The 12674-nt window shown below is 38.2% G+C and overlaps 1 long non-coding RNA gene across 1 annotated transcript; it reads left to right on the top strand.

The window, feature by feature from the left end:
* Positions 1–699: 699 nt before the first annotated feature.
* Positions 700–3031, top strand: LOC144383807 (uncharacterized). The gene is made up of 2 exons (XR_013451283.1): positions 700–1744; positions 1853–3031. It is a non-coding gene; the product is annotated as an uncharacterized LOC144383807 (long non-coding RNA).
* The last annotated feature ends 9643 nt before the right edge of the window (positions 3032–12674 follow it).

Raw genomic sequence — 12674 nt, 5'->3', positions numbered from 1 at the left:
CCCTTATCAGCGGACCTATCGGAAATGAGGTATGACTGACTCAACCACTAGCTTGTTCGTGGTGCTAGTTCAGCAGAAACGACGCCGCAAGCGTTGGGGGGGCTGTGTGTGGTCCACCTCCTCCATCTAGGCAGGAAGGTGCGATCTCAAACTCTCATCTGAATCACATGTATTCTCAGGAAATATGCACAAATGAAATGGCTCTTAAAACCAGAACCTCATCCGTGTTGTAAGGACCTCCTCCCATCTACAAATGAAGTGGCTTTGTTTTCCTCTTGTTGCAACAGAGATGATTTGGCCGCGTCCCGAGCCCGGATAAGTGGTTGGAGACCAACGAATAAATGAACGATGACCACCGACGTGTCCATCAAAGAGGAGTCAGCAGATTTTTTTATTTTTCTTCCAGGTGGCCCGGATCCGATAAAAAGACCAAAAGCAACGATGCGTTGAACAAACCAACAATTACATATCAATGAGCCATACTGTCGCACTGACCGGCATGATCCTTCATCACCACGAAAACACACACACACACACACACACACTGTAGTTTATTTTGACTCACATACACCGTCTTCCCATCTTAAACTACTCATTAGTCCGAGGGGCGCCGAGTCAAGAACACCAAATAGTCCCTAAATGCAAATGTATTTCCTCTTTTTGAGTAATGATCAACTCAAACAACAGGCCCACCTGTTTTACAGTTTTTTTCGATTGCTAAACGACAGTGAGCACAACTGGAACTACATGTGCAAAACTCTAACTACAGTCTGCACAGCAGCAGCTCATGTGGACCAAACTCTAGTTCATTTTTCATTGCTTGAACACAGTTTTCAAAACTCTACACACTTATCCCATGACTTTAACCACAACCTGCACAACACTGTGGATTTACAGCACTTTGTTCAAATGCTAACACACTGCTGTCAAAACTGTGAACCACACATTCAAAACGAAATAGATTTCAGCCTTGTGCCTTTCAAACACTGCTGATTGCAATTTCAGCTGAAAGGCTAAGCAGGTGTCTTGTTTTAGACTTGTTAGTGAACACACACAAAATATATATATATACACAGGTAAAGCTCAGAAAGACTAATTTTGGAAATGGAACAAGGAAGACGGGTTCGTGGAGGGAGAAGGGTGGCAGGGAGAGGGCGGGTTTGTGGAGGGAGACAAAGAAGACAAAGAGCTGTTATTTCAGATGAAATAAGGGCTACACTTATAGACCATGTCGTGAACCATGGTCTCTCATTGAGAGAGGCAGGGTTGAGGGTGCAACCCAATCTGCAAAGATCCACAGTGGCATCTGTAATGCGAATTTTCCATCATACAAACAGGTGAGAGTTACATCCTTATAGTAAATGAAAACATTACAGGAATTTATTTTGTATTGCAATTATGGAATATTTACACAAATATATATTACAGTAAGTTTGACTGTAAAATATATTTTTACAACAGGACCCAAAGGCTGCCCCCAACAGGAGGAAGAGCAAAAATATTTTCAGATGCGCAGGAAAATGCTATTGTTGACATGGTTGTTGTCAACAATGCAATAAAACTGCGGGAGATTCAAGATAGAGTGCTGGCTGATAATGATATATTTGAAAATGTTAATTCTGTCAGCACAACAACTATTGCTCGAGTCCTACAGAAACACCAAGTTACAATGAAACAGTTATACACTGTACCGTTCGAGAGGAACAGTGAACGGGTAAAAGAGCAAAGATACCAATATGTCCAGGTAAGACGTCTGAGGTTACATACACAGCTATTACTGTAAAAATATTTACAGTAAAAAAACCACTAGCATTACTACAGTTACGTAAACTGTGCACTTACTGTTTTTCAGAGAGTAATGGAGGTGGAAGCACTGGAAACACCACATTCATTTGTATTTATCGATGAAGCTGGATTTAACCTTGCCAAAACACGGCGCAGAGGAAGGAATGTTATAGGTCAAAGGGCCACTGTGGAGGTTCCAGGCCAAAGGGGGGGAAATATAACCATGTGTGCTGCAATGGCCAATGATGGTTTGCTTCTCAACACACCACTCATTGGCTCATACAACACAGAAAGGCTTATAGCTTTCCTAGAACAGCTCTATGCTCAGCTAGTGCCAGCAGAACAGGGGGAGCCAGTAAGAAACCCCCAAGTTTTTGTCATAGTTTGCGATAACGTTGCTTTTCACCACTCTGCAGCTGTCACAGATTGGTTTGCAGCACATTGCAGATTTATAGTTTTGTACCTGCCTGCATATTCACCCTTCCTCAACCCAATAGAGGAGTTTTTCTCTGCCTGGAGGTGGAAAGTGTTTGATCACCACCCACATGACCAAATGTCTCTTTTGGAAGCCATGCGTGCCGGATGTGAGGCCACAAGTCCAGAGGACTGCCAGGGATGGATAAGGCACTCCAGAAGGTTCTTCCCCAGGTGCATGGCAAGAGAGAACATTAGATGTGATGTTGACGAAAACCTGTGGCCTGATGCTAGAGAGAGGCAGGATTAGCCCCTCAATTATTTGTTAGAATTAAAGTATGTACTTTTAGTTTCTACCTTTTTTTTCTCATTACTGTAATTCTGTAAATTACAGTACAGACTATTGAAGCAAACTGCTAATTTTCATTTACCTTAAAGAATTGTTATGTTCTAAAAATGTAAATAAAATAATTCATGTGAAAGAATGTCAATCTTTTCATTGAAGAAAATATTACTTTCTATGAAGTCACTGAAATTGTTCAAACTGTAAAGATGAAAATTTAGTATTTTCTGTATTGGTGTTTGATGCTAGTGTTTTTACTCTCAGTGTGTTCTGAGTGACAGTGTGTGTTCTGTCAGTGAGGCTTGTGCACAGTGTTTGCTGCACTGAGCCTGTTTTGAGCCGTGTGTTAAGAGTTGTGTTGCTTGGAATGAGTTTTGCACGTGACGTGAACTGTTTAGCTCAGGTGACTGTTGGTAGTGCAGACTGTAGTTAGAGTTTTGCACATGACTCCAGTTGTGCCCACTGACGTTTAGCAATCAAAAAAAACTGTAACACTTTTTCACATATTTTTCTTTTGCTGTTACAGTATTTGGCCTGATTAAAAAGAAAATCTGTCACTTATGAACACCTTAAACAAACTTGCACTAGGACTCCCCATTCAGTAAAGGTTTTGAATTATTCTCAAACACTCCTGAGGTGAGAAAAGGGCAGTCTTTAATTACGGACAGACTGATTCACACATTGTTTTTCTGTTCTTTTTCTAAAAAAGAGTGATAATTGGATTAGGTTTAGAAATTCTCTGGAAGAATCATAGAAATTAAAATTCTGCATTGAACCAACACTAATGGATATCATCTTAGTGAACAATGAAGCTGTTTCGTGAAAATTTCTTACACAAAATGACATAATTTGTCAGGTCGCAATTTTTTTTTAAATTGGCTAATTTATCCCAGTATTGATAAAAGGTACTAGGGTTACTCTCTTAATGTACCATTCATTTTTGTGTGTATATGTCATAATTGGTGAAATGAAAGTAGTCACAGTATTTATTTTATACCGCATCGACTTTAAACCACATTTTTTGTTTGTTCGTATTTCAGAACCCTAATTGAGTAATAGTGTGAAAATCACTCAGTTTGATCTATGCAGGATCTCATAGGAAATGCCTTATCACACAAGTGTGCATGTGCGTAGGCAATGAAAGACATGAGGGGAGGGGTCACGGGTTACTGCAAAGAGCGGTGAAACAAGTGTGGGGGAGGTTTTACTTCAAGAAGAGACACGACCGGCAAAAGCAGTTTGAGTCTCGCTCCCATAACTCGTCTTGTTTCAAGTCCAAAATACAGTTATGTGTTCATCCTACTTATGCGGATTCTTCCTAAATTCACCATAAGTTCACCAAACGTTAGTTCAGATAACTGGTAAAACAAAATCTAATAATCTTAATAGGTAATCACCTTATTGTGAAATTCAATAATTGCACTGTTTCAGTGGGGAGGCGTGCAGGTCACAACTAAGCCTTTGTCGTTTACATTATTCACCTGTAGGGTCAAATGTATAGGATTAAACAGTACATATATTTCAGATCTCTGACTCTGAGCCTTTCTATACGGCTGACTGTTCAGTTCCATTCTGTATTCTGAATCAATAAAAACATTGCAAAGAGATTTCGTATTTCTATTAACAGGATTTTCCTATTTATGGAGGGATACAACTTTTGACTGATAAGTCAACAAGAATTTTGTTTTTTAATTAATGTGTCAATTCAGGGTTGCGGTTCAGGTAATCCATGCAAATGTCCACATATTTGATAAGGTAATGCCTTAAATACCAATGCTGGGAAAACCTAAATAGTTTTTTTCCTCACTCCACAGGGAGTGTGTGACCTCTTTCACTGAGACACATGGTGTTCTGGGTAAACAGATGTTCAAGGTGATTTGTAAGGCAGAATCAGGATAGTATCCCAAAGAACATTGGAGGTTTTATTGCCTATAAGAGTTTTTTCTTTCTACAGGTTGGATGCTGTTTGCATTTGTTGAACAACTGCACTGCTGTAATCCACCTCTTCCGAGGTTGTGCTTTACTTCAGTGTTTCAATCTATTTGCACTCGGGAGGGATTGCTCAACCACATTTAATTGACAACTAGGGTTTGGGTTATGGGTTAATGTCAATAATCACTGAGCTGATGAAGCGTTTACTTAGAAAAACATGTGAATAACGGGTAAAATATGACGAATTGTTCAGGACGTAATTCCCCAAGACAGAAAAATTATGCATTAATAACTAGAAAATGCGTTTCCTGCAGAAAATGCCTTGGAATGCTGAAAGCTGAAATGGGTTTTTAGAAATTGCTGAAAATACAGAAATTATAAAAGCTGAAATAATTTTGAAAGAATTGCTCAATATACAGAAATGGGATAGATTTTCTGAAAAGGCAGAAATGAGAAAAGCTGAAATGAATATTAAAGAATTGATCATAATATGGAAATGGGATTTGCTGAAAATACAGAAGTTGCGGGACCTGAAATTATTATTTTTTTAAATACAGAAATAACAAAAGCTGAGAAGAATTATAAAACATGTTTTTAATTGTTTGCAGCAATATAATTAGTATTAGTTGTAATTGTAGTACTAGTAGTACTATCAGTAGAAGAAGCAACAGTAGGTTTCGTATCAATAGCAGTAGAAACACTAGAAGTAGTAGTAGTGTTAGTATTATCAGCTGTATTACTAATACTATTATTACTATAATACATACTTGTATTTGTAGTAACATTAGTAGTAGTTGTAGTATTACTAGCAGTAAAGTTACTAGTAGTACTTTTCTTAGTAGTAGTAGTAGTAGAGTAGTAATGTCAGTTGCAGAGTCACTACTAGAAGTAGTAGTATTTTTAGTAGTACTACTAGTTGTAATAGTAATTTTAAGCCTATAAGAGTTTTTTCTTTCTTCAGGTTAGATGCTGTTTGCATTTGTTGAACAACTGCACTGCTGTAATCCACCTCTACCGAGGTTGTGCTTTACTTCAGTGTTCCAATCTATTTGCACTCAGGAGGGATTGCTTAACCACATTTAACTGACAACTAGGGTTTGGGTTATGGGTTAATGTCAATAATCACTGAGCTGATGACGCGTTTACTTAGAAAAACATGTGAATAACTGGTAAAATATGACAAATTGTTCAGGACGTAATTCCCCACAAAGACTGAAAAATGATGCATTAATAACTCGAAATTGCATTTCCTGCAGAAAATGCTTTGGAATGCTGAAAGCTGAAATGGGTTTTTAAAAATCGCTGAAAATACAGAAATTATAAAAGCTGAAATAATTTTGAAAGAATAGCTGAATATAGAGAAATGGGATAGATTTTCTGAAAAGGCAGAAATGAGAAAAGCTGAAATGAATATTAAAAACATTGCTTTTAATACAGACATCAGAAAAGCTGAAATTATTTTAAAGAATTGTTCATAATATGGAAATGGGATTTGCTGAAAATACAGAAGTTGCGGGACCTGAAATTTTATTTTTTTTAAATACAGAAATAACAAAAGGTGAGAAGAATTATAAAACATGTTTTTAATTGTTTTTAGCAATATTAGTAGCATTAGTTGCAATTGTGGTACTAGTAGTACTATCAGTAGAAGAAGCAACAGTAGGTTTCGTATCAGTAGCAGTAGAAACACTAGAAGTAGTAGTAGTGTTAGTATTAGTATTATCAGCTGTAATACTAATACTATTATTACTATAATACATACTAGTATTTGTAGTAATATTAGTAGTAGTTGTAGTATTACTAGCAGTAGAGTTACTAGTAGTACTTTTCTTAGTAGTAGTAGTAGTAGTAGAGTAGTAATGTCAGTTGCAGAGTCACTACTAGAAGTAGTAGTATTTTTAGTAGTATTACTAGTTGTAGTAGTAATTTTAAGCCTATAAGAGTCTTTTCTTTCTACAGGTTAGATGCTGTTTGCATTTGTTGAACAACTGCACTGCTGTATCCACCTCTACCGAGGTTGTGCTTTACTTCAGTGTTTCAATCTATTTGCACTCGGGAGGGATTGCTCAACCACATTTAACTGACAACTAGGGTTTGGGTTATGGGTTAATGTCAATAATCACTGAGCTGATGAAGCGTTTACTTAGAAAAACATGTGAATAACTTGTAAAATATGACGAATTGTTCAGGACGTAATTCCCCACAAAGACTGAAAATGATGCATTAATAACTAGAAATTGCATTTCCTGCAGAAAATGCCTTGGAATGCTGAAAGCTGAAATGGGTTTTTAAAAATCGCTGAAAATACAGAAATTATAAAAGCTGAAATAATTTTGAAAGAATAGCTGAATACAGAAATGGGATAGATTTTCTGAAAAGGCAGAAATGAGAAAAGCTGAAATGAATATTAAAAACATTGCTTTTAATACAGACATCAGAAAAGCTGAAATTATTTTAAAGAATTGTTCATAATATGGAAATGGGATTTGCGGAAAATACAGAAGTTGCGGGGCCTGAAATTATTTTTTTTTATATACAGAAATAACAAAAGCTGAGAAGAATTATAAAACATGTTTTTAATTGTTTGTAGCAACATTAGTAGTATTAGTTGTAATTGTAGTACTAGTAGTACTATCAGTAGAAGAAGCAACAGTAGGTTTCGTATCAATAGCAGTAGAAACACTGGTAGTAGTGTTAGTATTAGTATTATCAGCTGTAATACTAATACTATTATTACTATAATACATACTAGTATTTGTAGTAACATTAGTAGTAGTTGTAGTATTACTAGCAGTAGAGTTACTAGTAGTACTTTTCTTAGTAGTAGTAGAGTAGTAACGTCAGTTGCAGAGTCACTACTAGAAGTAGTAGTATTTTTAGTAGTACTGCTAGTTGTAGTAGTAATTTTAATAGCAGTAGAGATACTAGATATAGTAATAGTAGTAGTCATTGTAGTTGTAGTAATACTATTAGTAGTTGTTGAAGTATTAATAGCAGTATGAATACTAGTAGTACTTTTATGGTAGTAAGAATAGTATTATCAGTTGCAGTGTCAATACTACTGTTAGTAATAGTATTTTTCGTACTACTAGTAGTAATGGTAATAATTGAGTCATTTTAGTATTAGGGGTTTCATCATGTTGACAGAAAGCATACCTGTGTCATGTGACTCCAGTAATCAGCTATTATGGTTCAGCTGTGTGAGACAAACTGACAAACCGACAGAATGCAGCGTGTGTGAGTATCCACGGTAACGGAGCACCTGCTCAAAGAGCAGAGAGCAGAACAGAGATGTGACCTAGAACCCTAACCTCAAACAGGTGCTTGTAACCACAAAACAGTACCAATCCAAAAAATAAGGAGATGTTCCAGGACCCAAGACTCTACCGAACACGTACATGTTATTAATATGTCATAAATAAGGCTCTGTCGCAAGTTTTCAAAACCTGTACCTTCTGGTTTCTTTGAGAAATATGTCAGCAGATTTGTATTGGAGCCTATGGAGCTGTAGACAGACATTGTCTCACTCTCCGGCTCCTCAGGCCAAAAGTAAATGTCTGTGGGATTCCATAGCCACATGACTACAAGCAGCAGAAGCATGCCACCATTTTGATCCAAAAATGCCTGTGGGAGCCTGAAGAGTGAATATTGTGGCAATAGGGAAGAACTGCAAATATTTTTTGAACCAGATCCTGAGGTTGCTCTACCCTTTAGATTTCAATCCCTCACTCTAGCTCTCTACATAGAAACCATGTAAATCTCAGAAACAGACTGAAAAACTAATGAAACATAATCAGTGATTATTAAAAAAGTAGAATAGATATCTATAGATATATATTTTATGAAATAGTTCAGACTTTTTTCAACACTTTAAAGATTAAATGGTGTTTGTTTCTGAAAGATTGGCGAAGCAGAAACATGTGAAAGTTTAGAAGATTGGAATACAAACTCCATCGGAAAACCATGTTAAAATATTGATGATTATTGATTTACATAAATTCAAGCATAAGAGGTAGAATGCTGAAATGTCATAGCACCCCTCTCCTGAATGAGCTGTACATTTTAATATTTGAACGGTTTTAATCGTTGAAAGTAGGCTTTGCTAGGCTGAAGCAGCATTCCTAAAATTTAACAATACAATTATTTTAAACCAGTCTGAATGGAACATTTTTCCAGACAGTACTTGCACTTTATTCATATTTAAAGTACATTTAGCTGATAATATGTGTGTACTTTTTTGGTAAGTATTATTTCAATGCAGAACACAGCAACATGGTTCCCTGGAGGGTGGAAGAAACAGACTATCAACTATTTACAATTAACTGACAGTAACAGAGGAAGCACTGCAGACGTCTATTAGTGTGATGCGAAAAATATTTTGGAATAAAAAAATAATTAGACATTTAGGAAACTGATTATTGGTTAATGATTGATTAGTTATTGCTAGTGAACTTAACAGGATATGGTACACTGTGATTTTCTGTCATGACAATCAATCAATCAGGCCAACATTGGCCTACAGATTATTAAAAGCTGCGTAACAGCGTTAAATACGTCACACCAAAAGGGTACTTAAATGTAGCTCAAAAGACAAATAGTCGTAACAAAGTAAAATTGCCATAATAAGATTAAAATTTAAGTCCAAAAAAGGTTTAATGGTGATTGATGCGTGGTAATAATGTCCAATGAATTGTTACATTCCCCTTTTGTGTCCCTAAATAATGAAATAGAGAAAAATAAGTTTGTTAAGACAAAATGCAGCATGAAACGATTTTAAAATAAATTACTTCATAACATATTTTAAAGTACAAAAAAGACAAGTCAAGATCGCCTCCATGTGGTGGACTGGACTTATTCCATGTAAAAAAAAACCAATGTATACAGTATGTAAATATATGTTTTCATTGAAATTACTTTGTTTAACAGACTTCTGCAACACGTCATGCACGGTGGCTCTTTCCCGGGTCGGACCATTAAGACCATGTCTCATAAGTGCTTCAACAAGTACACATGCAAAATAATGCGAGTGCATACAGCGTCCAGAACACTTCAGGTGGAAGCTTTTCCCTCTGCTGGGACCACCCACGTGACTGATTCCATACAGAGGCCGCACAGGACCGTACGCTTCTCTGCCTGCTCCGTCTCCACGAGGGACAGAAGTCCATCAGGACGCCACTTTGAATTTGAAAGTCATTATTTAAAGTTAATTAGGGATAAGAAATCACACAGCGCAGGAGTCACTCTGCCTCAAACATCCAGACTCTTTACAGCAGTCTATTTTATTTCGGTGTAAAAAAATTGACACATGTAGTGCTTCCTCAAGCAGTGTTCTGTTTCTGCCTCCTTGGAGGTGCAAACGTCCCTCTGCTCAACACCCCCCTTAAATCTGAGGACATGTGCATGACTACTGCTATTGCATCGCTCGGAGTATCCAGCTTGTGTCGTTCTGCAGTAGGCTACAAGAAGCATGCCGCTTCGTTATTTCCACGTATTCTACATGGATCAGTAACTGGAGCGGATTCCGTGCACGGCAGCTGGCATCAGTGTTTAAACCCATCAATCACCTCCTTTATAAGACTGGCATCTTGAAAGGAGATAGCTGTAAAGTCCGCTGGGGACGCTTCCAACAGACTCATGGGGCTGTCCTTATGGGATTCTTGTTCACCTCATATAAAACAACCAGCGGTAACTGGGCCTAGTGAGCGGTCACCTAGCGGCTCTTTGCATCCTCCTGCTCCTTCATTCCTGCTCCCAATATTACTTTTGCTTCAAGAAGCCTTTATCTCCTGAAGGTCCGACGGACGATGACTAAAGAAGGTTCATTAGGTGAAGATATCAGAGGTCTGGTTATTACCACAGTGGGAAGAGAAACATTCACTTCAACTTTATTTTCTGTCTATAGGAGCCCTCCATCCACGCAGTGCGCTTGAAGTGGGTTTTGATGTTGTCAGCGTCATCTATAATGGATCTCTTAAGAGGCTGGAATGGAGATGGCCCCATAGAAATAGATGCCATGTGCTCTTTACCTGTCATTATGGCTGCTGTTTTTTATTCTCCACTAGACGGGGCTAAAGGCCCACAGCAGGGAAAGAAAAGGGATACAAGAGACATGTGGAATCAGACAGCAAGTCAAAATATTTTATTGTAGAACAGGGTTCATAGTGGAGGCACTACCTCACATGTAGTATAGGCACTGAACTACTGCACCGGAGTCCCGGCCACGAACTCGGCCTGAAGCCTGCCCGCCACGTTGACGCCGGCTACAGTTTGTCATCACCCTGAATGAGCCCCGGCCGATCCACGATCCAAAATGTGACATGGGTGCAAAATGAAGGGATCTGACGAGGATCTATGTGACCAGAAGGGTATTTTCTGCTGCGTTCTCGTAAAGCGATACAGAGGAGGGAGTATGGTTATGATTGTCAGCCTAGTTCTCTTCGTTCGATCATACAACATTATCAACATCGTGTAACTTCCCTTAATAAAACCCTAACCTAACATGAACCCGTGTTAGCATTTTTTATTGCATCATTGGCTTAACAATGTGACTGGCAGGCTTAGGCAAGTGAGGCGACCATTCGACGTGTACATCACATCACCCACACACATCCTAAAACCGATACACTTTGGCCTTTTCCCGGACTCTTGAAATACAACCTGATACATGTCGTTCTCTTCTGCATGTCTCATCTGAACCAACAGATATATATAACAGATAAAATACAACCACAACATCATATCATTGTGATTTCTATTGTTATCGTGATTGGGACAAAGAGTCATCGAGTAGAGCAAATCACGTGATAATATCTTTGTTTATCTGTGGAGCAGAATAAGTATATTAACACAATCAGCGACCTTCTCGTGTTTAATTAGCAACGCCAACCATTAAATGACCAGCAAGGGCTCAGATCTGTCCGCACAATAAAGAAGTACTTTTTATTTGCTAGTATGACAATACTATTTAGAATTTTTATCCTTGTTTGTAGTCAGCCTGTCATTTGCCCACCTACAGCATGATCACCTCAGTCAGCAAACTCACAAAATGTGTGTGTGAAGATCCGCCTCCCAAACAAACAAATATATTAACTGTTTGATTCATCAATGTTTACAGTCCGATGGCTAAAAATACAGTGTAAAGCATTTCAACATAAATAAGGAGATGTCTGTATTTTTAGTATCACACACATCTCACGCCTACACAACACACCCTGTGAAGTTCAGTCAAACCTCCCAAAGCAGAGTATCACACAGCAACACTGATCTACTGATACCACAAATCTGTTTTCCAGCCTTCTACCATGTCGATCACTGTGAGGGGAACCGGGATCGGAGCCGGAAAGGGATCCTGGGTTTGTGATTCCCAAAACGTGAGTAGAAGCTTGTTTCACTTCGCCGCTCGTCGGTCAGAGTGGGTCGTTCAGATTTGAAGCATCTTGATTCAATCACACAACCTAAAATATAATCAATCTGTGTTGAACATCATTTTGCCGATGACCTTTTAGGTGTGAAAATCCACAAGTTTATAAATCACTCAACACATAAAAATACAGATATAACATCCCAATAAATCTGTTTTCTTTGTTTTCACACTGAATACAACCTCATATACACATTTCTACTGAAGGACCATACATTAGATCATTCTCATTCTCTATTATACAAACTGTATAATACTCTTTCGAGCCTTATTCCAGCAACATGGTGAAAATAAACAGATATCTGTATACAAGTCTCTAATTAAAAATACATTTGAAGCAACATCGACCCAAAGCTTAGAGAGAACGCACAACTGGTGACAAACACTTTGGGAACCCAGCTGTAATCTGGACAACACCACGACACATCTGTCACCTCACAACCTCAATCCACTACACTAACATCTGGAGGGCAAAAACAATGATCAAACGTGAATTAATAATTATTCTGTTATTGTTCAACTACAAGCCCGAATAGGAAACAAAGGGAGAACACATGGGTTTGCTAATAGGGGGGCAACCCGTTTATGCTACCTGCAGGTGTTGACGCATTTCCCCGTTGCCCAGGAAACAGTGTCATGTTTTGCCCGCACAGAAAAAGAACAACAACCCTCGAGACGCCTTTTAATTGACAAATAGAACACACGGCTCGGTACTGGAGTCATAAAAGGGAAAGCGGTGTAAATTCACCGCTCCCCCCCCTGCCCCACCTGGCTCTGCAC

This window comes from Gasterosteus aculeatus, chromosome 2 (assembly GCF_964276395.1).
Source record: "Gasterosteus aculeatus chromosome 2, fGasAcu3.hap1.1, whole genome shotgun sequence".
NCBI classification, from domain to species: Eukaryota; Metazoa; Chordata; class Actinopteri; order Perciformes; family Gasterosteidae; genus Gasterosteus; species Gasterosteus aculeatus.
This window is presented reverse-complemented; position numbering and strand designations above follow the sequence as displayed.